General features: G+C 44.9%; 1 pseudogene; it reads left to right on the forward strand.

Moving 5' to 3' along the window:
• The first annotated feature begins 3,024 nt into the window (after positions 1 to 3,024).
• LOC144667683 (all-trans-retinol 13,14-reductase-like) overlaps positions 3,025 to 23,371 on the forward strand; it is a 38,670-nt pseudogene continuing 18,323 nt past the window's right edge.

Here is a 23,371-nt window from a genome sequence, read left to right on the forward strand (position 1 = left end):
GGGAAATACCTGGATGTACACTATGTAGCTCAGTTAACAATGTATTTCGTCCTTTTGGAGGAACAACCACTTGAGCTCTCCACACTCTCCACACCATCCTGGCTGGTTATCTTATAGCTTCTGTGAAAATATGGTTTCAATTTCATCAGATTCCTGTTCTGTGCCCAACTGTGAAGAGCTTGTTCTCGTATTTTGGATAAGACTGGGTCTCAACTTGCCCAATCTCTGATCTGTCTAGCACACACCAGCGATGAATCTAAGAAGTTCAATAATAAAATGAGTTCTTGAGGAATGGGAACATCCTCATCATTTTCTCTCAAAGGCAAACGGCTAAGTGCATCAGGATTTGCAATCTGATTTCCAGAATCCAATTTAATTTCTTTCAACCAGTTTCGTCCAAGGAGGCTTGGCCCCTCACCTGCTACCACCATCAAGGGTAAATTTACTGATTGACTTCCATACTGTACAGTAACCCTGCTTATGCCTTTGATTTTGATGTTTTCTCCTGTGTAAGTTTCAATTTGGCATCTGTTTCTTGCAAATTTAGTTTACATTCTCCATAATTCAGGTATTTGAAGGCATACTCATCTATTACCAGAGTGGATACTCTTGTGTCCACCTCCATTCTGAAAGGCCTGTCATTCACCCTCACCATTACATAGATAGGTTCTATTCTTCCCACTTTAAATTATACAATTAATAAATATCTGAATCTGTTACTTCAGGCTCTTCTTTGTTATGGATCTCATGGGGTTTTTTTCTTTTGATTGAAAATTTGCCTGATTCTATCCTTTCATGAGGTGTCAGTTTCGATGACAGTAAAAACATTCAATTTTTTAAAACTTTCATTCATTACAAAGTTGTCTGCTTCCACCTCTGTCACCATTATTCCATGTTTTCGCTGCTAAGTTATTTCTTTTTATTTGTCTGAAAGCTGTGGCTGCTTCCCGCTTCTCATCAGAGCTGTGCATTTTTGCACCTTTTTTGGCTGGGGATCCCCTCCCAATGAGGAGGACGGCACCATTTTGTGCTCCCTTTATGGCTTTTGAGTTCCTCACTGAGCTTTCCATGGCCAGTGCTATTTCTAGCTCTATCTAAAAATACAAATTTGTTTCAGACATTAATCTCTTCTGAATCGTATCTTCATTTATACTGCACAACAAATTATCTCTAAGCATGTCATTTATAGATGTACCAAATTCACAATATTCTGTTAACTGTTTCAGACTTGCCACATAACAAGCAACTGTCTCCCCTGGGGCTCTAGTTCTTGAGTTAAATGTGAACCGTTGTATAGTTACCAAGGGCTTGGGCTGGTAATGACCCTTAATAAGGTTCACTAAGTCATCAAAACTTATAGAATCCGGGGCACTGGATGCCATCAAACTTTGAATCAATCCATAGGTCTTACTCCCACGTGTGGATAAGAAAATCGCTCGCCTCTTCTCCTCCCCGCAATGTTGTTAGCATGGAAAATGAACGCGAGGTGTTCATCATAATAAGACCAATCATCTGCGGTTAGGTCAAAAGAATCAACTCTTTCAAACTGTGGCATGCTTCGAGGGGACTGCTTCGACAATTAGGATGGAAATTCAACTTACAATTACCGTGCAAGGTATGGCCTGATTTTGGTTCACTTGATTTCTTTCCTCGCTTTTTCTTGCTTTTTTCTCATCCTTCCTTGCTTTTTCTTGCTTTTCCTCTCGTCACCAGTTTGTTGGATCCTGGTCCCTAATTTAGATGGACTAATGGATCCGGGTTGCACGCTTGTTTCGAGATGACTGAGTTGGTGCCATAGACAGATTAGATCAGCAGACAGTTCTTATGTAGAACACTTTCTATTTATTTACAAAGGAACTTAGCAGTTACACGTGTGTGCTTACAACACAAACCCTGTCTCTACATTACAGACTCTAACTCTAATCTACTCCTACTGACTAGTTAGCCCATGCTACTCTGCTGTTGAATACTAAGATCATGTGGCCTTCCATTATAGCATTCTTCTTAAAGGTATATTACACATGAGATTGCCACAGGTGCCCACCAACCTTCTCCCCCTCTCTCACATACCCTCTAGGCCCTTGACCCCTCCCAGGCCTATGACATCATGACACTGAGTTCCCTGACCTTATCCCCCCCACCAAAACCAGGTCTTGCATCCTGTTCCCAGGCCTATGCCCTTGCCCACTTCAGTCTCTGACCTCCCTGCCCATGGCCTCCAAACATTGTGTTTTCCTCCCCAATTCTACCCCAGGCCCTTGACTTCATCCCCTGCCAGGCCTTTTTTGCATTATTTATTCATTCATGGGATGTGGGGGGTTGCTAGGTCAGAATTTATTGCCCATTCCTAATTGCCCTTGAGAATGTGGAAGAGAATCACACTCAATAATATGTGTCACTAAAATAAAAATAGAAAATGCTGGAATACTCAACAGATCAGGCAACCTCTGCGAAGTGGTAAACATCAATGGCCTTTCATCAAAACTGGAAAAAGTTAGAGATGTATCAGGTTTTAATCAAGTACAGAGGCAGGGAAAGTGGGGAATAGAGGAAAGAACATAAGGGGAGGTCTGTGAAAGGGTCGATGGCAGGAGAGATTAAATGACAAAAGGGTGGAAAGCCAAAGGTGATGATCGTGGGACCAGTAAGGAAATTAAAGGAGGGTCCTGCGGGGTGGAATTACTACCAACAGATGCTGTCTAGAAAAGTGGCAGCGTTTGAGGTCTGGCTTATTTGAATTACTGATACTGATGCTAAGGATTTTGACAGTGCATGTTTTTTGTCAACAAAACGCTGGTTGTTTTCAAGTAATGCTAAGATATTTCGGCCTTTAGCAGGGAGGAGATGAAGATAAATGATTGAAAGAGATTCCTTTCTTTAAATTTATCGTTTGCAGATTATAAAAAGAACACAAGACTCTACCCTCCTTCTCTGTCCTTATCTCCCTCCATTTGGCTGTTGCCCATAATCTGTGTTTGACTTTGCCTTCTCGTCGCATTGCTGTCAATTGTTCATTCAATAAGCATGTTGCTCTTTCTGTTTCTTCTGCTTCTTTTACTTTTAGTTATTTTAGTCTATTTTTTTCTTACTTCAAGTACAAACCCTTTTGCTGTTGACACCAGAAAACCTCCCCAGCCTTTGGTAGTGGACAAAGATGCCAGGAACAAAATCCTTAAGCGAGGTATGTCATTTGAACTATGAATAGTCCCTTGCATATTTAGGGGAACTTGCAAGTTATGGAAACAGAATAAAACTCTTTTTGTGACAGAGTTAAGTCTTTAATAAAAAAAACTTTGGCATATTGGTATTGTCGCTGGACTAGTAATCCAGAGACCCAGGGTAATGCTCTGGGGACCTGGGTTTGAATCTCGCCACGGTAGATGGCAGAATTTGAATTCAGTAAAAATCTGGAATTAAAAGTCTAATGATGACCATGACACCAAAGTCAATTGTTGTATAAACCCATCTGGTTCACTAATGCTCTTTAGGGAAGGAAATCTACCGTCCTTACCTGGTCTGGCCTACATGTGACTCCAGACCCACAGCAATGTGGCCAACTCTTAACTGCCCTGTGAAATGAGCTAGCAAGTCACTCAGTTGTATCAAACTGCTACAAAGTCTCAAAAAAGGAATGAAACCGGCATCGACCTAGGCACCGGAAACGACAACGGCAAACCTAGCTCTGTTGACCCTGTAAAGTCCTCCTTACTAACATCTGGGGGCTAGTGCCAAAATTGGGAGAGCTGTCTCACAGGCTAGTCAAGCAACAGCCTGACATAGTCAGCTTCATGGGATCATATCTTACAGATAATGTCCCAGAAACCACCATCACCATCCCTGGGTATGTCCTGTCCCACCAGCAGAACAGACCCAGCAGTGGTGGCAGAACAGCAGTGTACAGTTGGGAGGGAGTTGCCCTGGGAGTCCTCAACATCGATTCTGGACCTCAAAGTCTCATGGCATCAGGTCAAACATTGGGTAAGGAAACCTCCTGCTGATTACCACGTAACGCCTTCCCTCAGCTGATGAATCAGTGCTCCTCCATATTGAACATCACTTAGAGGAAGCAGTGAGGGTGGCAAGGGCACAGAATGTACTCTGGATGGGGGAATTCAATGTCCATCACCAAGAGTGGCTCGGTAGCACCACCGCTGACTGAGCTGCCTGAGTCTTTAAGGACATAGCTGCTAGATTGGGTCTGCGGCAGGTGGTGAGGGAACCTACAAGAGGGAAAGACATATTTGACCCCATCCTCACCAACCTGCATGCCACAGATGCATCTGTCCATGACAGTTTCGGTAGGAGTGACCACCGCACAGTAATTGTGGAGATGAAGTCCTGCCTTCACACTGAGGGTGCCCTCCCTCATATTGCGTGGCACTGCCTCTATGCTAAATGGGATAGATTTTGAGCAGATCTAGCATCTCAAGGCTGGGCATCCATGAGGTGCAGAGGGCCATCAGCAGCAGCAGAATTGTACTCGAACACAATCTGTAACCTCATGGCCCGGCATATCCCCCACTCTACCATTACTACCAAGCGAGGGGATCAACCCTGGTTCAATGAAGAGTGTAGAAGGGCATACCAGGAGCAGCACCAGGCATACCTAAAAATGAGGTGTTAACCTGGTGAAGCTGTAACACAGGACTACTTGCATGCCAAACAGCATAAGCAGCAAGTCATAGACAGAGCTAAGTGATCCCACAACCAATGGATCAGATTTAAGCTCCTTAAATGGATTTAAGTCCTGCCACATCCAGTTATGAATGGTGGTGGACAATTAAACATCTCACTGGAGGAGGAGGCTCCACAAATATCCCCATCCTCAGTGATGGAGGAGCTCAGCACATCAGTGTAAAAGATAAGGCTGAATGAAGCATTTGCTACAATCTTCACCCACAAGTGCCAAGAGGATGACCCATCTCGGCTTCTTCTGGAAGTCCGCAGCATCACAGATGCCAGTCTTCAGCCAATTCAATTCTCTCCACGTGATATCAAGAAATGGCTGAAGGCACTGGATACTGCAAAGTTAATGGGCCCTGACAATATTCCAGCAATAGTGCTGAAGACTTGTGCTCCAGACCTTGCTGCACTCCTAGCCAAACTGTTCCAGTACAGCTACAACACTGGCATCTACCCAGCCATGTGGAAAATTGCCCAGTATGTCCTGTACACAAAAAGCAGGACAAACCCAAGCCAGCCAGTTATTGCCCCATCAGTCTACTCTTGATCATCAGTAAAGTAATGGAAGTGGTCATCAACAGTGCTATCAAGCGGCATTTGCTTAGCAATAACCTGCTCACTGATGCCCAGTTTGTGTTCCACCAGGGCCACTCAGCTCCTAACCGCATTACAGCTTTGGTTCTACAGGGACAGAAGAGCTAAAATCCTGAGGTGAGGTGAGAGTGCCACATTTGTCCAAGTGTGGCATCAAGGAGCCCTAGCAAAACTGGAGTCAATGAGAATCAGGGGGAAAACTCCCCGTTGGTTGCAGTCATACCTAGAACAAAGGAAGATGGTTATGTTTGTTGGAGGTCAGTCATCTCAGCTCCAGGACATCACCGCAGGAGTTCCTCAGGGTGGTATCCTCAGCCCAACCATCTTCAGCTGCTTCATCAATGACCTTGATTCCTTGATTTCTGGGACATTATCTGTAAGATATGATCCCGTGAAGTTGACTATGTCAGGCTGTTGCTTGACTAATCTGTGAGGCAGCTCACCCAATTTTGGCACTAGCCCCAGATGTTAGTAAGGAGGACTTTACACAATGTTCAGCACCATTTGCAACTCCTCAGAAACTGACGCAGTCCATGTCCAAATGCAGCAAGACCTGGACAATACCCAGGCTTGGACTGACAAACGGTAAATAATATTCATGCCACACAAGCGTCAGACAATGACCATCTCCAACAAGAGAGAATCTAACCATCGCCCCTTGATGTTCAATGAAATTACCCTCACTGAATCCCTCACTATCAAAATCCTGGGGGTTACCATTGACCAGAAACTGAACTGGGCTAGCCATATAAATACTATGGCTACAAGAGTAGTTCAGAGGCTAGGAACCCTGAGATGAGTAACTCACCTCCTGACTCCCCAAAGCCTGTCCACCATCTACAAGGCACAAGCCAGAAGTGTGATGAAATATACCCCACTTGCCTGGTTGAGTGCAGCTCCAATAACACTCAAGAAGCTTGACACCGTCTAGGGCAAAGCAGCCCGCTTGATTAGCACCACATCTACAAATATTCACTCCCCCCACCACTGACGCACAGTAGCAGCAGCGCGTACCATCTACAAAATGCACTGCAGGAATTCACCAATGCTCCTTAGGCAGCATCTTCCAAACCCACGACTACTACCACCTAGAAGGACAAGGGCAGCAGACACATGGGAACACCACCACCTGGAAGTTCCACTCCAAGTCACTCCCCTTCCTGACTTGGAAATATATCACTGTTCCTTCACTGTCGCTGGGTCAAAATCCTGGAACTCCCTTCCTAAAAGCACTGTGGGTATACCTACACAACATGGACTGCAGAGATTCAAGAAGACAGCTAACCACCACCTTCACCAGGGCAGCTAGTGATGGGCAATAAATGCTGGCCCAGCCAGTGAAGCCCACACTCTGTGAATGAATAAAAAAAAATTGTGGCCAAACTAAAGCATTTTAACATTAGAAACCGTCAGATAATTGATGCTTAGAGCTTTTTTAGCCAGGTGAATTATTCTCCAATAGTTTTACAAATTTTGATTGATAAATGAATAGCTGGCTGAATGCTGTAGCAAGCACAATCAGAACTCAGCTGCTTTCCATCGCCATTGTCTAATATTGGCCTCAACAATGTTCGGAGTGCTCATGTCAACAACATTTCTGTTTTAAATAGTCATTTGGTAGCACAGGACTTGCGTGTTGCTGAAATAAGAGACATGTTAAAGCTTTTCATCTTCTACTCATCAGGACACTTCGCAAGAATACCAAAACAAGGGGAAAACAACAATTTATATTGCAAGAGAAGAGATTGGTTGGCAAGTTGGCTCTGATTGGTAGAGATGTCGCCATGGTGAGTGCACCAATAGTTGGTGACTGGCAGTTAACTGCCAAACAGAACCCCCTGACAGATTTCTCAACTAGTACTATAAGGAAGGGGAGTTCATTTATCTACTCCATTTCAAAGGTGAATTTGAGCACAGGATGGAGCCCATCAAGGTATGTAAGGAAATTATTACATGCAGCTGCAGATTTAAATATAAAGAATGTATCATCCACATATCGGAAATATGTGAGGGGTAAGAGGTTAGGTGTCATTCCATTGAAGACACTTTTCTCATGGAACCCAACAAAGATGTTTGTGGGATCTGGGCCTAGAAGGGGTCCCATGGCAACACCATCTATTTGGGCATCCATGGTGTCATTAAAACTGAACTCAACTGCTTGAGTTGCCGAGTTCATAAGCTCAATGAATACTAATTCACACAATGGTGACAGGTCTAGATCGCCATGATATAATGCTACAGCACAAATATGTATGGCTTCCTTAAGGTGAATAGGCTAGCAATGTCAAATGAGCACATGGACACAACATTGTCCTGATGAGTGCCGGACACAAAGCTTCAACATCTCTCTTTTATCAGCAATTTCTGTTTTAGCTATGCTAATCCTTTAGCTTGTAAATTCTTTGCCTGTTGTAGAACTGAATCGCAGGCTCCAAATCTAACTCCCCCTAAAATTGGTGTGGCCGAGGTGTTGGGGTTGGGATTGAGGCCTTGGGGGAAAGGACTGGGGACCAGGGGTTGGAATCAAAATCAAGAAGGAGCCACAGGGGGCTAAATAGGGATTGGAAGCTAGTGGGGTGTTGAGTGTAGCGCCTCAAACGCAAAGGAACATTGATTGACCATGAGGCCAGACCAGGAGGAGCACTCCTGCTCCACTTGGCTCCATAATCAAGCAAGTAAAAGTAATGACTTATCTTGTATGTCACAAACTGTTCCCAAGATTTCGTTTTACTGAGTGCAGGTGCCATTAGTGCAAGCTACCTCAGAGCAAATCAACCTTAAAATGGGAGATCTCAAGCAGGTGTTAGGCCTCTTATTTGTATGTGCAAACTTCCAAACTCAATTGTAAATAAGTATTGCAATGCTAGAGATTTTAGTGCCCCCTCTCTAATTATCGAAAAGGAGGCAACCCTGTATATAGCTTCACTGCAGTGTGGTTTGACAAGCAGCTATTATAAAAGCTTCCTGCTTAGAGTTGTTATGATTAACAGCTTGTAGTTTTGAAATCAGATAAAGATTAATGCTTAAAAGTTAGGTTTAGGAATTTGATCCACGGTAAAACTCACACAATGCAATCTTTGGACTGAAATAAGAAAACCCATTGTAGTCGTTTGGTAGTATAGTGCTAGAGTATTACTCAGCAAAGGGGCATGATGTTAAGTTTTTTGTCTTGCCCTCATCAGGATGGTTCACAAGTATACCAATAGGAAAGGGAACAACAATTTATACTGCATGAGAAGAGAGTGCTGATTGGTTATCAAGTGGACTCTGATTGGTAGATGCGTTGCCATGGAGAATGCACCGGGGAACTGTTAACTGCTAAGCTTGTGTTCAAATTCAAACCAGGCAGGTCAACTCTGGTTGGTCAAGGCATTATCAATAGGAATGAACGAGGGAATGGCTGTCGCCCAAACATTTGTTTAGTTGAAAAAGGAGCAATGTGTGGACATGCTCCTTCTATCTGCAAAGGACAGGGCCCTGTGTGAATATATGTAGCTAACTAGAACATTAGTTAGAACAACGCCCCCCTCCCCATCCCAAAAAATTCAGCCCCATGTCCAGGTATATGTATTTCTAGCGGATTGAAATAGGGGAGAGACACATTTGATTGTTTCCACTCCTTAGTCGCACTGCTCGGTTAAAGGAGCCTGAGAGCAATCACAATTAGAATGGTAGCACTGTGGTAATGTTACTGGGCTAGCAATCCAGAGGCCTGAACTAATGCTCTGGTAATGAGCTCAAATCGTATCATGGGCTGCTGGAATTTAAATTCAATGAATCAATGAATATGGAATTAAAAAACTACTCTCAATCACGTATATACCAGATTGTCAGTAAAACCTGTTTGGTCCGCTAATATCTTTCAAGAAAGGAATTTGCAGTCTTTACCTGGTCTGGCCTACATGTGAGTCCAGACCCACAGCAATGTGACTCTTAACTACCCTCTGAAATGACCCAGCAAGTCATTCAATTGTATGAAACCACTACAGAAAGATCCAGCATTATGCGTGTACCTACATCAGTTGGACTGCAGCAGTTCAAGAAGGTGGCTCACCACCACCTTCCCAAGGGCAATTAAGGATGGGTAATAAATACTAACTTTGCCAGCAATGCTCACAGCCCAGAAAGAACTAATAGATAATCAACATCTACAATCATAAATAACTGGAGATTATTAAATTCAAAACTGATTTGCAACAGGTTTTGGGAACTTTGGATGTAGTGTATTTACTCACTTAACTATTGGGCAAGCCTTTTATACGCTTGCTATTAATCAGCAAAAATACTAAAATTTTACAATCTTCTCAATAATATTAAGGCAATTCTCTGTGATGAATCCAGAATGAGGAAAGACCTTCTGAAGTTGAGATTGATATATGATGCTGAAAGATAAGCAAGCTTCCACTTGTTACAAATTCTTCATCACAATATAAATAGCTTTGTGATTAATTAAATACCAATTTACTGGGGCTCTGCTGAGCAACTCTAACTCAAATCATATGTCTCCTGGGTATAATTGAGTTTATACTAAGTACCTCCGACATTCATCATCCAATCTGCTTTTACTGTTGTATCTGAATTAAATACACCAGTTTACTCAGAAGAATACTGCAACTGGAAGAAGTCCATTATGTGATTGGGAATGGAAAATATTTCCTTTTAAATATCAGGAATCTTTGGGAAGAGTTTCCACACTGTGCACTGCAGGCTTTTTTTAGTCCAATGTAAAGTTTGTACAATAGGTATTGTCCTCAGTACTAGATATTCTACCTTTGCCTCATCTTTTCAGGCTTTGCCACTACTGGGTCTTGATGCCATTGTCATTGGCAGTGGAATTGGAGGGCTGACGGTGGCTGCGGTTCTAGCCAAAGCTGGAAAACGTGTTCTGGTGCTGGAGCAACATGACCAGGCAGGAGGTTGTTGCCATACATTCAGTGAAAACGGATTTGAGTTTGATGTTGGTAAGACATTTCTAACATGTGTATTCTTACGAACGCTTGGGGTGGTGTGGCGGGGAGGGTGGGGGGGAGGTGGGGGGCGGGGGGGTGGGGGGTGGGGGGGGGAGGGGGCGTGAAATGACTCCTCTATTCTCCCACTCTAGGTCTAACTGCAACATTTTTGTTGTGAATTTAGAGAGGATATACTTTCCCAATTCTGTAGGAGTCCAACTATTTCCACTTCCCAAATGCAAAGAATTGGTCAAACAGGTTTTCTTGGGCAAACAAAGAACAAGGTAAGTTTATTGAAACTACTTCCAGAACTAAAAAATACATAGGTAATTGCAGCCAGCAGTTATACGCCACACGCCACATACATTCATCTGGGCCCACACACACACACTGGTACAGGTGGCATGGTAAGAGGAAAGGCTTAAAGGATTTTTACACTTAATGAAAAATAAAACAGGTTATCTGTTCTTTGGCTGGTCCCAATGTGGTAATTCCACATTGTGGACATTTCATTCAGTTGTCCTCCTGGATGTAGTTGAACGGAGTAGACTTCCATGTTTTATTCCCAATAGGTCTCGGTTCGCAGTAGATTTCACTTTTCAGGGTGGTTACTTTGCAAAACTGGGCACAATACTTCCAGGAGAGAGACAGAAACAGACTTCAGACAGCCTGTTCAATACAGCATTGTCTTTTCTTCTGTCTCTCCTGCTTGGTAAGCAGTTCTCAAAGTACCCTGCTAGCTGTATATTCCAGAGAAATGCTATTTGTTAATGTCTGCTGCAGTTATTGTTTCAGAACAGGTAATTGCATTTTGATTTCTCATCTCAGTAACATCTTAAAAATCTCAGGATGGTGTGAAGCCAACAGGAGATGAGGCCTTTCACACCACCAGGGGGTTGAGTGTCTTTTCTTTTTATCCCATTTTGCAGAATGCGAAACTATGTGCATTGTTGCAGTCTGGGCAGTTTCCATTGCCTTTAAAGGGTTCCAGTTTTTCAAAATCCAGCCAGAAAAAGTGAAATTAGAAATTTTATCTTTGAAAAGCGCATCCTTGTAACAGCATACAGAACTCTCAGAATCCTCTGCAGTGGCATTGTCATAATAATGATGGGAATAAAAGGGCTAAAAAAAACCCTTAAACTTCCTTATGAAAGTAATTTAAATAGTATATCTCTAGGTATCCATCTGTTGGCCTCATGACTGCTTTACTTAAAGATTAGACTGCACCTTTTAATCGAAAGGTGAACAAGATTTACTTCCTTGATTTGGTAATAGCCTGGTCTCTTATATGTGAAAGAACAACAACTTGCACAATCTAAGCACTTTTAATTCAAGTAGTTTCACAAAGGAAAGAGTGGATACCGAGCGACAGAAGAAGAGCAGCAATGACCGAGGGCAAAGGTGAGAGCGTGGGTTTTCAGAAAGTTATTAAAGGGATGGTAAAGAGGTTCTGGAATAAGTTTGAAAGAGTAAGGTCGAGGTAGCTGAAGGTTCTGCCTCTAGAAAGGGAGGATTTGGATACACAAAGGGCTAAGGACAAAAGAGCTGGGAGTCGGGCTAGAGGTGGCTGTGGTGCTAGGAACCAATAAGGCCATTAGGGATTTGTAGATCAGAAAAAAGAATTTGAAATCAGTGTGTTGAAAGACACAAGCTGAGGTGGAAGACGAGTATAGGATGCAGACAACAGAGTTTTGGAAGAGCAAGTACTCGTGTAGGATTAGGCTAGAGGGCAGCGAAAGTGTGAACAGTGTTGAATCTTGAGATAAAAATATGGGTAACCGTTCAGTGGACTAGTGATAGATAGCATATGAGAATGGATTCACAGGTAACATAGAAAAAGGTACCCAAAAGGGTAAAATATCACAAAATAGGCTTGTTAGCAAAATTTAATTTAAAGGGGCAGTTGCAGCATAGATACAAAATTGGATAAGACACAGAAAGCAGAGAGTACGTGTGAATGGCAGATTTGATAAGGGAGCTTAAGGTGAAGGAACCCTTAGGAGGAAGTGACCATAATATGATAGAATTTACCCTGCAATTTGAGGGGAAAAAGCTGGAATCAGATGTAACGGTATTACAGTTGAATAAAGGCAACTACAGAGGCATGAGGGAGGAGCTGGCCAGAATTGACTGGGTGATGAGCCTAGCAGGAAAGACAGGGGAACAGCAATGGCAGGAGTTTCTGGGAGTAATTTGGGAGACACAGCAAAAATTCATCCCTAGGAAGAAGAAGCATACTAAAGGGAGGACAAGGCAACCATGGCTGACAAGGGAAGTCAGTGACAGCATAAAAGCTAAAGAGAAAGCATACAATGCGGCGAAGAGCAGTGTGAAACCACGGGTTTGGGAAGCCTACAAAGACCAACAGAGGACAACTAAAAAAGAAATAAGGAGGGAGAAGATTAAATATGAGGGTAAACTAGCCAGTAACATAAAAGAAGATTGCAAGAGTTTTTTTAGATATATAAAGGGTAAGAGAGAGGCAAAAGTGGACATTGGGCCGCTGGAAAATGACACTGGAGAAGTAGTAATGGGGAACAAAGAAATGGCGGAGGAACAGAATAGGTGCTTTGTTTCAGTCTTCACGGTGGAAGACATGAGTAACATCCCCAAAGTTCAAGAAAGTCGGGGGGTAGAGGTGAGTATGGTGGCCATTACCAAGGAGAAGGTGCTAGAAAAACTGAAAGGTCTGAAGGTGGATAAATCATCTGGACCAGATGGATTACACCCCAGAGTTCTGAAGGAGATAGCTGAAGAGATAGTAGAGGTGTTAGTGGTGATCTTTCAGGAATCACTGGAGTCAGGGAGGGTCCCAGAGGACTGGAAAATCGCTAATGTAACCCCCCTGTTTAAGAAGGGAGTGAGGCAAAAGACGGGAAATTACAGGCCAATTAGCCTGACCTCGGTCATTGGTAAGATTTTAGAGTCCATTATTAAGGATGAGATTTCAGAATACTTGGAAGTGCATGGTAAAATCGGGCAAAGTCAGCATGGTTTAATCAAGGGGAGGTCATGCCTGACAAATCTGTTAGAATTCTTTGAGGAGGTAACGAGCAGGTTCAACAAAGGAGAGCCAATGGATGTTATCTACTTGGACTTCAAGAAGGCCTTTGACAAGGTGCCGCATAGGAGGCTGCTCAGTAAGATAAGATTCCATGGTGTTAGAGGCAAGGTACTAGCATGGATAGAAGATTGGCTGTCTGGCAGGAGGCAGAGAGTGGGGATAAGGGGGTCCTTCTCAGGATGGTGGCCGGTGACTAGTGGAGTTCCGCAGGGGTCAGTGTTGGAACCACAACTTTTCACTTTATACATTAATGATCTAGATGAAGGAACTGAGGGCATCCTGGCTAAGTTTGCAGATGATACAAGGATAGGTGGAGGGACAGGTAGTATTGAGGAGGGGGGGAGGCTGCAGAAGGATTTGGACAGGTTAGGAGAATGGGCAAAGAAGTGGCAGATGGAATACAATGTGGGGCAGTGTGAGGTCATGCACTTTGGTAGGAAGAATAGAGGCATAGTCTATTTTCTAAATGGAGAGAGAATTCAGAAATCTGGAGTGCAAAGGGACTTGGGAGTCCTAGTCTAGGATTCTCTTAAGGTTAACTTGCAGGTTGAGTCAGTAGTTAGGAAGGAAAACACATTGTTGGCATTTATTTCGAGAGGACTAGAATATAAAAGCAGAGATGTGCTGCTGAGGCTTTATAAGGCCCTGGTCAGACCACATTTAGAATATTGTGAACAATTTTGGGCCCCATATCTCAGGAAGGATGTTCTGGCCCTGGAGAGGGTCCAGAGGAAGTTCACGAGAACGATCCCAGGAATGAAAGGCTTATCATATGAGGAACGTTTGAGGACTCTGGGTCTATACTCAATGGAGTTTAGAAGGTTGAGGGGGGATCTGATTAAAACTTACAGAATACTGAAAGGCCTGGATAGAGTAGACGTGGGGAAGATGTTTCCCTTTGTAGGAGAGACTAGGACCCGAGGGCACAGCCTCAGAGTAAAGGGAAGACCTTTTAGAACAGAGATGAGGATAAACTTCTTTAGCCAGAGAGTGGTGAATCTATGGAATTCATTGCCACAGAAGGCTGTGGAGGCCAGGTCATTGAGTGCATTTAAGACCGAGATAGATAGGTTCTTGACTGGTAAGGGGATCAAAGGTTATGGGGAGAAGGAGGGAGAATGGGGTTGAGAAACTTATCAGCCATGATTGAATGGCGGAGCAGACTCGATGGGCCGAAAATGCCAAGAAGTGTGAAATGATGAATTTTGGCAGGAAGAATGGAGTGTGTCAATATAATCTAATGAATTCTATCATGATAGAATGTATTTGCTTTATTACTACCCGTAATCAGTATGTTTTCTATGAAAGGAGGTGCAGTGTATATTCCAATTTAATAATTAAGCTATTAGCTTCCCTGCTTTCAAAATGAAGGAGGTTATTTATTTTCACACGCACTCAATCTCGCATGCACACAGACACAGAGATTAGATACAGATAAAGTTTGTGCACCTTTCCATATTACAGTCAATTCAGTCTCTGAATTATGACCTCCGGTCTCCAGGGTGACAGGCCTATGGTTTCTTGAAAGGTTTTAATTACTTAAAGTTGAATTGAGGGTATTGTAAAGCAAAGGATTCACAGCAGGTTGTGAGGTCTCTTGTAGTTGAATATCTAGGAAGTTGGTTCTCAGGTGAACTTTGAAACTGGAGCAGGTTATATGCTTTGGCTGCTTGATGACTTGCAGCTACTCTCAGTCTGATTTTCGGACTGGCTGACAACTGATGGTTCTCATGGATCTACTGGTTTCTAGGGTAATAGGGATGCAATCCCTGAAACCTGTTTCAGTCACATGACCACTGGGTTAAGACTTCTGAGGCCCACCCCATCTAGTTTGAATGGAGGAAGCCATTGTGATACAATAGGAAGTTGATAGTGGCGATTGAGTTTTGATCTTCCCTTTCGTCCAGTAGTAAACATGAAGACATGGGGTCTGGAAACTCCATAGTCATTATGTGGCCCATCCTTAAACAATGAGAAATGTGAATGCTACAAATGGCTGTGAGGTACCCTCCCTATGTTCATATTTAATTTGATAATCGCAGAAGACTTGACACTGTCCATAACCCAAGTGCCAAAAGCCACATGATTTGCAGCAGCCACCTTGTTTGTATCCAATTTTTAAAAGTATTGACTGTAAGTTCATAATATGACATGCCTGTACCGGGCATGACACACCTCCACCGTACGGGGAGAAAAATGGAATTTTGATGACATTTTTTTTTAATGTCGTGCAAATTTGGGGAAATTGCACCCAATGTGCGGCTGCGGGGGCGGGTGGTGGAATCGATGTTTTACTCACCGGCCGCAATGGCGGGTTTTCACGCCATATCGTCCTAAACCTGCCTCATTATTTATGCACTCCCGGGAAATATACCATTTCCATGGCCAGCAGGCTCTTATCCACCACATCGTGCTGGGTGCCATGTTTAAAATCCAGACACAAGCATAGCGCTCATTGCTTCCGGCTCACCACTGCTGCATGGAAGACAAGGCCAGCAAAGGGAAAAAGACCACAGTCCCCCCGCTTCAACAACACATCGTTCAAGTGACTGCTGGATGTCATGGAGGTCCACCGGGATGTCCTCTACCCCAACTCTGGCCACAGGATGGGCAGCAATGTGACCAATCCAGCTTGGGAGGCGGTGGCAGCGGTGGTCAGCGCCAATGTCCTTCTGAAGAGAACAGCTACCCAGTGCCGCAAGAGGGTGAATGATCTCCTCCGTTCCACTAGGGTAATTTACTCTTCTCAACGCTCTCAACTCACACACTCACAAACCCATCACACATTCACAAGGATCTCACTCACTGCCAGTTCAAGGGACATCACCATTCACTCTCTCACACACAACTTCATTGTCCTCATCCCATCCATGGGACCACTCATCACCCAGACAGGCCAGGTATACCTATCACCTGGTCTGGCAGGCTTCTTGCTTACTCTTTCTCCGTCTCTGTCCATGCAGGACAAGCTGGCACACAACAAGAGAGAGAGGTTGCAGATCAGTGGCGGAATACCTGAAATCAAAATCCTCACGGACTTTGAAAACAGAGCCATCCAGCTGCCTGGCGAGGATCTGGACCGGTCCTGTGCTGACGGTGAGGTCGGCGCTGCTCTATCAATTGAGGATCCAGCAGTGCAACATCCATCAGACAACTAAGCCGTGAGTGACTTGTCCTCTTCCACAAGCCTCTGCCACGCACTAGTTATCCCTCCTTGCTTTCACAGGAACTTCTGCCAAACAGCCAACAGAGTCCATGACCCAGGGCCTCCAATCAAGCCCTGAAGAAACCTCCAAAGAGGAATCTGAAGGCACCCTCCCTGAAGTCCCATCACAGCGCCCACCCACAACCTCAACCAGCGCAGAGACACACACTTCGTTGGGACCCAGCTTTAGAGTAGCCTCGGGATCACAATCTGGTGAGCACATCGCACTGTCTGATCCACAGCAGGTGATGGCAGGGACTTCCCAGGTCCCCAGCACTCGGAGCACTGCTAGAGGCCAGAACGTTGCTGAGTCTGAGTCAGATGATGAGCCTCTGGACTCGGTCATGTCACAGTTGCTGGAGCTACAAAGGCAAGCTCGGGAACATCAGGAAGGGATGTCCACTGCACTCCTTAGATTGCAAGGCAGAATGGAGGAGTCCGTCTGCCATCAGGATGATGTGATAGCGCCGGCATGCCAACACACTGAGGCCAACACTGGTACAGTGGCAGCCGCCATGAAGACCTTGGTCCAGGACTTCACTCCTGCACTACTGTGCAGGCTCAACTCCATCGCTGTTGCCATAGTTGGCCTCCAACATTGTGCACACGAGAGGGGTGCCAGGCAGCTGAATCTCACTCCAGCTACCCCTGCTTCTCAAGGAGTCAGCCTGGGACCCCCAGGCACCCATAGGGAGGAGCATCAACAGGTGCACACTCTGGACCAATCCATTCAGGTGACTCCGAGAGTGTGCGGCCCACCTGACTCCCCTCTTCCTGTGACCTCAGCAGCTCCAGCTCCACAGGCCAAGGAGGGTACCACTGCCACACAGCAGGACCCCGAAAGCAGGCCGGGGCCCTCCAGGTCTCAACCCTCTAGAGGATGTCTGCCAAAGTCATCACAGACAGGGCGTCGCAGTCAGCAGGCTGCCTCCACCTCCACTGTGGATGTTCAGGAGGCAACAAGAGATACCAGCAGGGTTAGGACAGTTAAGGAGAATTAGTTGCAGAGCCTGGACACAGGCGTTAATCACTTATACATACTGTTTACTATTGTCAATAAACTCCCAACAATGTCTCCCTGCCTATGGCTCCTTGTTGTAACGAGCAGTATTCTTGTTCTTGTCACTCAGATGCGAAACCTTTCTGCACAAGATAAAGGCAGGTGTCTCAGTCCAGGGCCTCTTCCCTGTGCTCTGTGCAACCTTCAGACCACAGTGATGGTCCGGCCTCACACTCCCTGGAGACATTACTGATGCCTGTACCTTAGCGGTGCTGGCCATTGCTGCCAGAATGTAGTGGGCAGGCGTCACAGAGTTTCATCATTCCTTCAATGTGTTCTCAGCACCTTTATGGAGGGGCTGGCCCCCATCTCTTCAACATCTGTGTCTACTGATGCTGTGCTCCAGCTCCTGAAGGGCTCAGGTGCTGAAGGCGGACAAAGCATCAGAACTTCTAAAGTTTCATGGGCTGCGTCTCCATGATATGACCCTGATCACGGAGTGCAACTCAGCCAGACAGGAGTTAGACATTCTCATAGGCTGTGTGAAGGTCTATGGAGTGTCCTCACTGCATGTTGTCATCATCCTCCTGCAATTGAGCGACTATTAGGGCCTCCACTGCATCTCCATGACAGGAGCATTCTCACAGAGGGTGTTCACACTGGAGTCAAACATTCACAAATACGATGTGAGGATCTATGGGGTCACCTCACTGCATGTCGCCATCATTCTCTTCAAATCTAGTAGCTATGAGGGCCTCCCAAGCACACCTGCCTCATCTGGCCAGTGAGGGCCTCATCCCCGTCATCATCGCCTCTGAGGACCTCCTCACCCTCGTCCCCACCGGTGTCCTCCTCATTGGAGGAGACATGCAGCTCCTGCATCTCCTCCTCATCCAGCTCCTCTCCCCGTTGCAGCGCCAGGTTGTAAAGGGCACAGCAGACGACGATGATCCATGAACCCCTCTGTGGACTGTATTGCAGGTCTCCAATAGACCAGTCCAGGCATCGGAACCTCATCTTCAGCATCCCGATGATCTGCTTCACCAAGTTGCGAACAGCTGCATGAGCCTCATTATAGAGTCGCTCTGCTGCAGTCTGAGGCCACTGCACGGGTGTCATCAGCTACATCCTCTGCGGAAGGCCCTTGTCCCCAAGGAGCCAACCCTGCAGGTTCAGTGGACCCTGGAAGACTCCTGGGATCTGTGACCGACTGAGGATTAAGGCATCGTGCACACTCCCTGGAAAACGTGTGCACACTTGCAGGATGCGTTTCTGTTGGTTGCACACCAGCTGCATGTTCAGTGAGTGGAATCCCTTGCGGTTGATGAAGTCCACCCAGTGTAACGACGGAGACCTGAGCGCCACGTGGGTGCAGTCAATCGCACCCTGTACCTGTAGGAATTACCTGGTCTGGCCTACATATGACTCTAGACCCACAGCAATGTGGTTGACCCTTAACTGCTCTCTAAAATGGCCTAGCAAGCCACTCAATTCAGGGGCAATTAGGGATGGATAACAAATGCTGGCCTTGTGAGTGACGCCCACAACCCCTGAAAAAATAAATTTTTAAAAAGATGGTCACATTGTCAATATGCCTAGTTATACTACACCTTTCTGACGTTTGTGTTTCACTGTACTATTTGCTTATAAATATATTAATTGCTTTAGTCTATAAAGCTCTGCTTTGTGTGTGATATTTAAATTGATCAGCCCCCACTGTCAGCTCCCCACCTGCCCAGTAAATTGGGAGACAGGAGGCTGACTGGAAAATCCCAGTCGGCCTCTTTAATCCCTGGGTAACAAGGCTCACCATGAGTTTAATTGCCTGCCCATCCATTGGCAGCAGGCAGCCCAGCTGGGCCCCAAATCTCTGTCAGTCAAAATGGTCGACAGCGGGAACAGGTTCAGGAACCCGGCACAACAGCCAACATCGCAGTTTTCATCCCAATCCACCTCTGTTCCCAACTTCGGCAGGACCCAAAAGTTCAGCCCCTGGGAATCTGAGAACCTCGGATCCTCATGGTCTAAAATTTGATATCAGAAACTATTATTATTGATCCAAACTCCCTGCGTTTTCAGGTATTCATTATGTAGGACAAGTGCAGACCCCTGAGAGTAATCATAGACCAATTCACTGAGGGGCAGCTGGAATGGATGCGAATGGATGATCAATGTGATACCATTATCCTGGGTAAAAACGGGAAATGTCGTCAATACGAGCTCCACAGAGGGAAGCAAGAGTTTGTTAATGCTTTAAAGAGGCAATTTCCACAAGAGGAGCAAACGATAGGGAAATTTATGGAACTTGGGAAGGTAATTTTATGCCAACAGATTTAGTCACTTTGTATTGTTGAAATGTTTTGTCATGTTCCTTGACCAGACCCTGGGACATGGTGGGGGGGTGGGAGCGGGGTGGGGAAGGGGGGGTGGGCTAGATCTGGTTAGGGACGGATAACATTTTGTTTAAAGCAGATGAAGTTCGAGATTCAAGACACTTACTAAGTGAATAAAGCCTTTAGGTTCCACAGATTTTGAACAAAGAGAAATAAACTTTACTATATAAGTTCGGACAGATAAAACATTTTACAATATTTATCTTATACTCTAACATTCAGGGTAATTATGAGGTATGTGTGAATTAACAGACAAACTGGTTGAACATCCCACACTACAGAATAAATGACAGACGGGACCAAACTTGATTCCATGGATTTCTCAACAGCCCACACACTTGCGAGCCAACTAATCTGACTGAAACTTCATCTTTCTTACAAGGGTTTCCTCCAATCTCCACACCTGGAGACCTTTCCATGGAATTCTCTTCTTAAGTTGCTCCAACTCGGATGTCTTCACTAACGGGCCACTTTGCAGGGTTTTGATCTCGCCTTCTGAGATTCTTTTCTCCTCGATCTCCAAATGCCGTCAAGCGTCACCTTCTACGCACAACCTCAGCTCTTCAGCTGTGCCAAGCCGAACACCACTGCTCCAAAGGGGGTACCTTTGCCCCAGCGGCCTGTGGCACGGAGTCACCAGCCTTCAGCTGCTTTCTCGGACCTCCAGGGCTCCTCTCGCGCCCACGTCACTGAAACTCTGCTCACTGAACCTCTTCCTTGAATTTCGGAGTCTATTACTCTGATCCTTTCTTTGCCAATCTCACTTAAAGGAACTATTTCTGTCCCTTGGCTTAGTCCCTTAACTGAGACTTCTGTTTAGGGCCTCTCCCTGCACCCCCTCTCCTGTGTTCTGCTCCTGGGACAGCTACAAGATGATGACGTTTCCTCTCAGGAGATCTGACCTGCGCTTTCACGCTGCTCTGTTTCTTTTCTCCTGTGTAGGCACATAGGGGCCAGTCACAGCCTGGAGGATGTGAAAAATTCCCAACTGCATACGTGCGGCCATTTCCCAGCCTGTGCATGTGCCTCCTGCAAGATTCCAAGGTCCATCAAGAACCAGATTCCCAACCTATGAACTAAAGATGGTGAATTTAGGTTTCACCATCATTGGAGTCCAGAACCAGAGGTCACAGTCTGAGGATACGGGATAGACCATTTAGGACTGAGATGAGGAGAAATTTCTTCACCCAGACAGTGGTGATCCTGTGGAATTTGCTACCACAGAAAGTAGTTGAGACCAAAACATTGTATGTTTTCAAGAAGGAGTTAGATATAGCTCTTGGGGCGAAAGGGATCAAAGGATATGGGGAGAAAGCGGGAGCAGGCTATTGAGTTGGATGATCAGCCATGATCATAATGAATGGCGGAGCAGGCTCGAAGGGCCGAATGGCCTACTCCTGCTCCGAGTTTCTATGTTTCTATGTATTAAGAACACCAAGATATTCCACTCTACTTATCCTGCATCCCCCTCAGAATATCTATCTCTACACATTTCTGGGCCGCTTCTCTTGCTCTAAGTTTGAATAAAGACATTAACATCATTCACTTCTTGTTATCAGTACGTATCACACGTATAATTCATCTAAGCTTAAGTTGTTGGGATCTGGAACTCTCTACTGGAAAGGGTGGTGGAACTTGATTCCATAAATAATTTTAAAAGGGAGCTTGGACCGTTACCTGAAGATGAGGAATTTATAGGATTACAGGCCAAAGGGACTAAGTATGACTACTCTTTCAATGGGATAGCACAGGCACAACTGGCTGAATGGCCTCCTCTGTGCTGTAATGCATGTTTCTGAGTGTATTTAATTTAAAATATATCCTTGCATAATCATATTTTTCCCTAAAGGAACCTCTTCAGTATAAGCATATCTAATTCATTAAAGTAATTTAAATAAATCTACTAAACCTAAATAGTGCGAAAAAATTCTGCCTATTTTATCATTTATATTCTCTTTCCCAGTATGATTTTGTTTAAAACGCAGTCAGAAAACAGTATAAATGGTTTTGGTTTTGCTGGTTATTCATTCTTCAGATAGCCCTTCAGCACCATCTGGTGGTCACTTGCTGTCTTTCAGGGTTCTTTAAAGAGACCTCAGCTGATGGTATATTTTGCTGTCTCATTCAGAATGCAACATTAAATATAACTATATACACACAATAACTATATACATTGACATTAACATTCCAAATCGTTTGGCATGACATTGCTGTTTAAGCTACTACAGGTCATTTATTTCAAAACGTTTATGCCGTTCACAGCAAACAGAATTGTGCAAATCAGCAAACTCCTTAAAATATACCATCCAGATCAGAAGATAATCAAATTCAAATATTCCAGATGTCACAATCCCAGCTGATATTAATGCTGGACAAGTTAGATCCCAGAGTGAAAGATTAGCATAATCTAGCTTGATAGATCCTAACTTTTATTTTTTTTTTTAGAAACCATGGAGAACAGTTACTGAACACAATCACAGACTAGCGTGCTTTTAACACAAAGAACAAAACGTTTATTAAACAAGAAAAATGAACTATATTACACTAGACAAAAAGATTGGAAAGATTTCAATACAAAGGCAAGTAAATGATTCAAATCACACCATGCCTTAACCCCATCTACACTTTTACAGGTGTACACAAATTCGGAAGGATAACACAATTTACCATATCTACCTTATGCTCTAATATTCAGGGTAAGTATGTGGTACATGTGAATGAACCATGGTCAGACACACTAACCCCAAAACAAGCGACAGATCCACCAAAGCAGATTCCATTGATTTTTCATCAACCCACCCAGACGCTCATCACAATGTGAGCCAACTAGTCTCTCTGAAACTCTGTCTTTCTCACGAGGGTTTCCAATGTTCACATTCAAAGAACTCGGCTTGGAATTCTCCTCAAAAGTAGCTCCCACTCGGACAGCTTCAACAAGGATTCACCTCCCAGGTTTCAATCTCGCCTTCTGAGATCCTTTCCTCTGGATCTCCACAGCCACTCAAGCTTCACCTTCCAAGAGCAATTTCAGATCTTCGGCCGCGCCAAATGGAACACCTGCTCCAAAGGCCCGCAGTAAGGAGTCACACACCTTCGGCTACCTCCTCAGATCTTCTGGCTTCTCCAAATCCCACTTTGCTTCAGGTCCGCTCCCCGCAGCTTTCTCTTTAACTCGGGGCCAATTGCTCCGCTCCCTTCTCTCAACTTTGTTTAACAGGATCTATTTCTGATCTCCGTCCCTGTCCCTTACCCAAGACTGTTTTCTGGGACCTCTCTCCAATCCCTGTCTTTGTCCCTGCCTGGGGCCTTCTTCTGGGACCTCTCCCTGTCTCCCTCCCTGTGTCCTGCTCCGTGGGGCACCTTCTCTCTAATGGCACTCCTGCTGCTTGGGTCACCTGACCTGTTTCTCACGCCGTTTCACTTTTTTTTTCTTCTGTTCGGGCGCGCAGGGCCGGTTCCCAGCCTGAAGACAGGAAACCCAGA

The sequence above is a fragment of the Cetorhinus maximus genome, chromosome 25, assembly GCF_964194155.1.
Source record: "Cetorhinus maximus chromosome 25, sCetMax3.hap1.1, whole genome shotgun sequence".
NCBI lineage: Eukaryota > Metazoa > Chordata > Chondrichthyes > Lamniformes > Cetorhinidae > Cetorhinus > Cetorhinus maximus.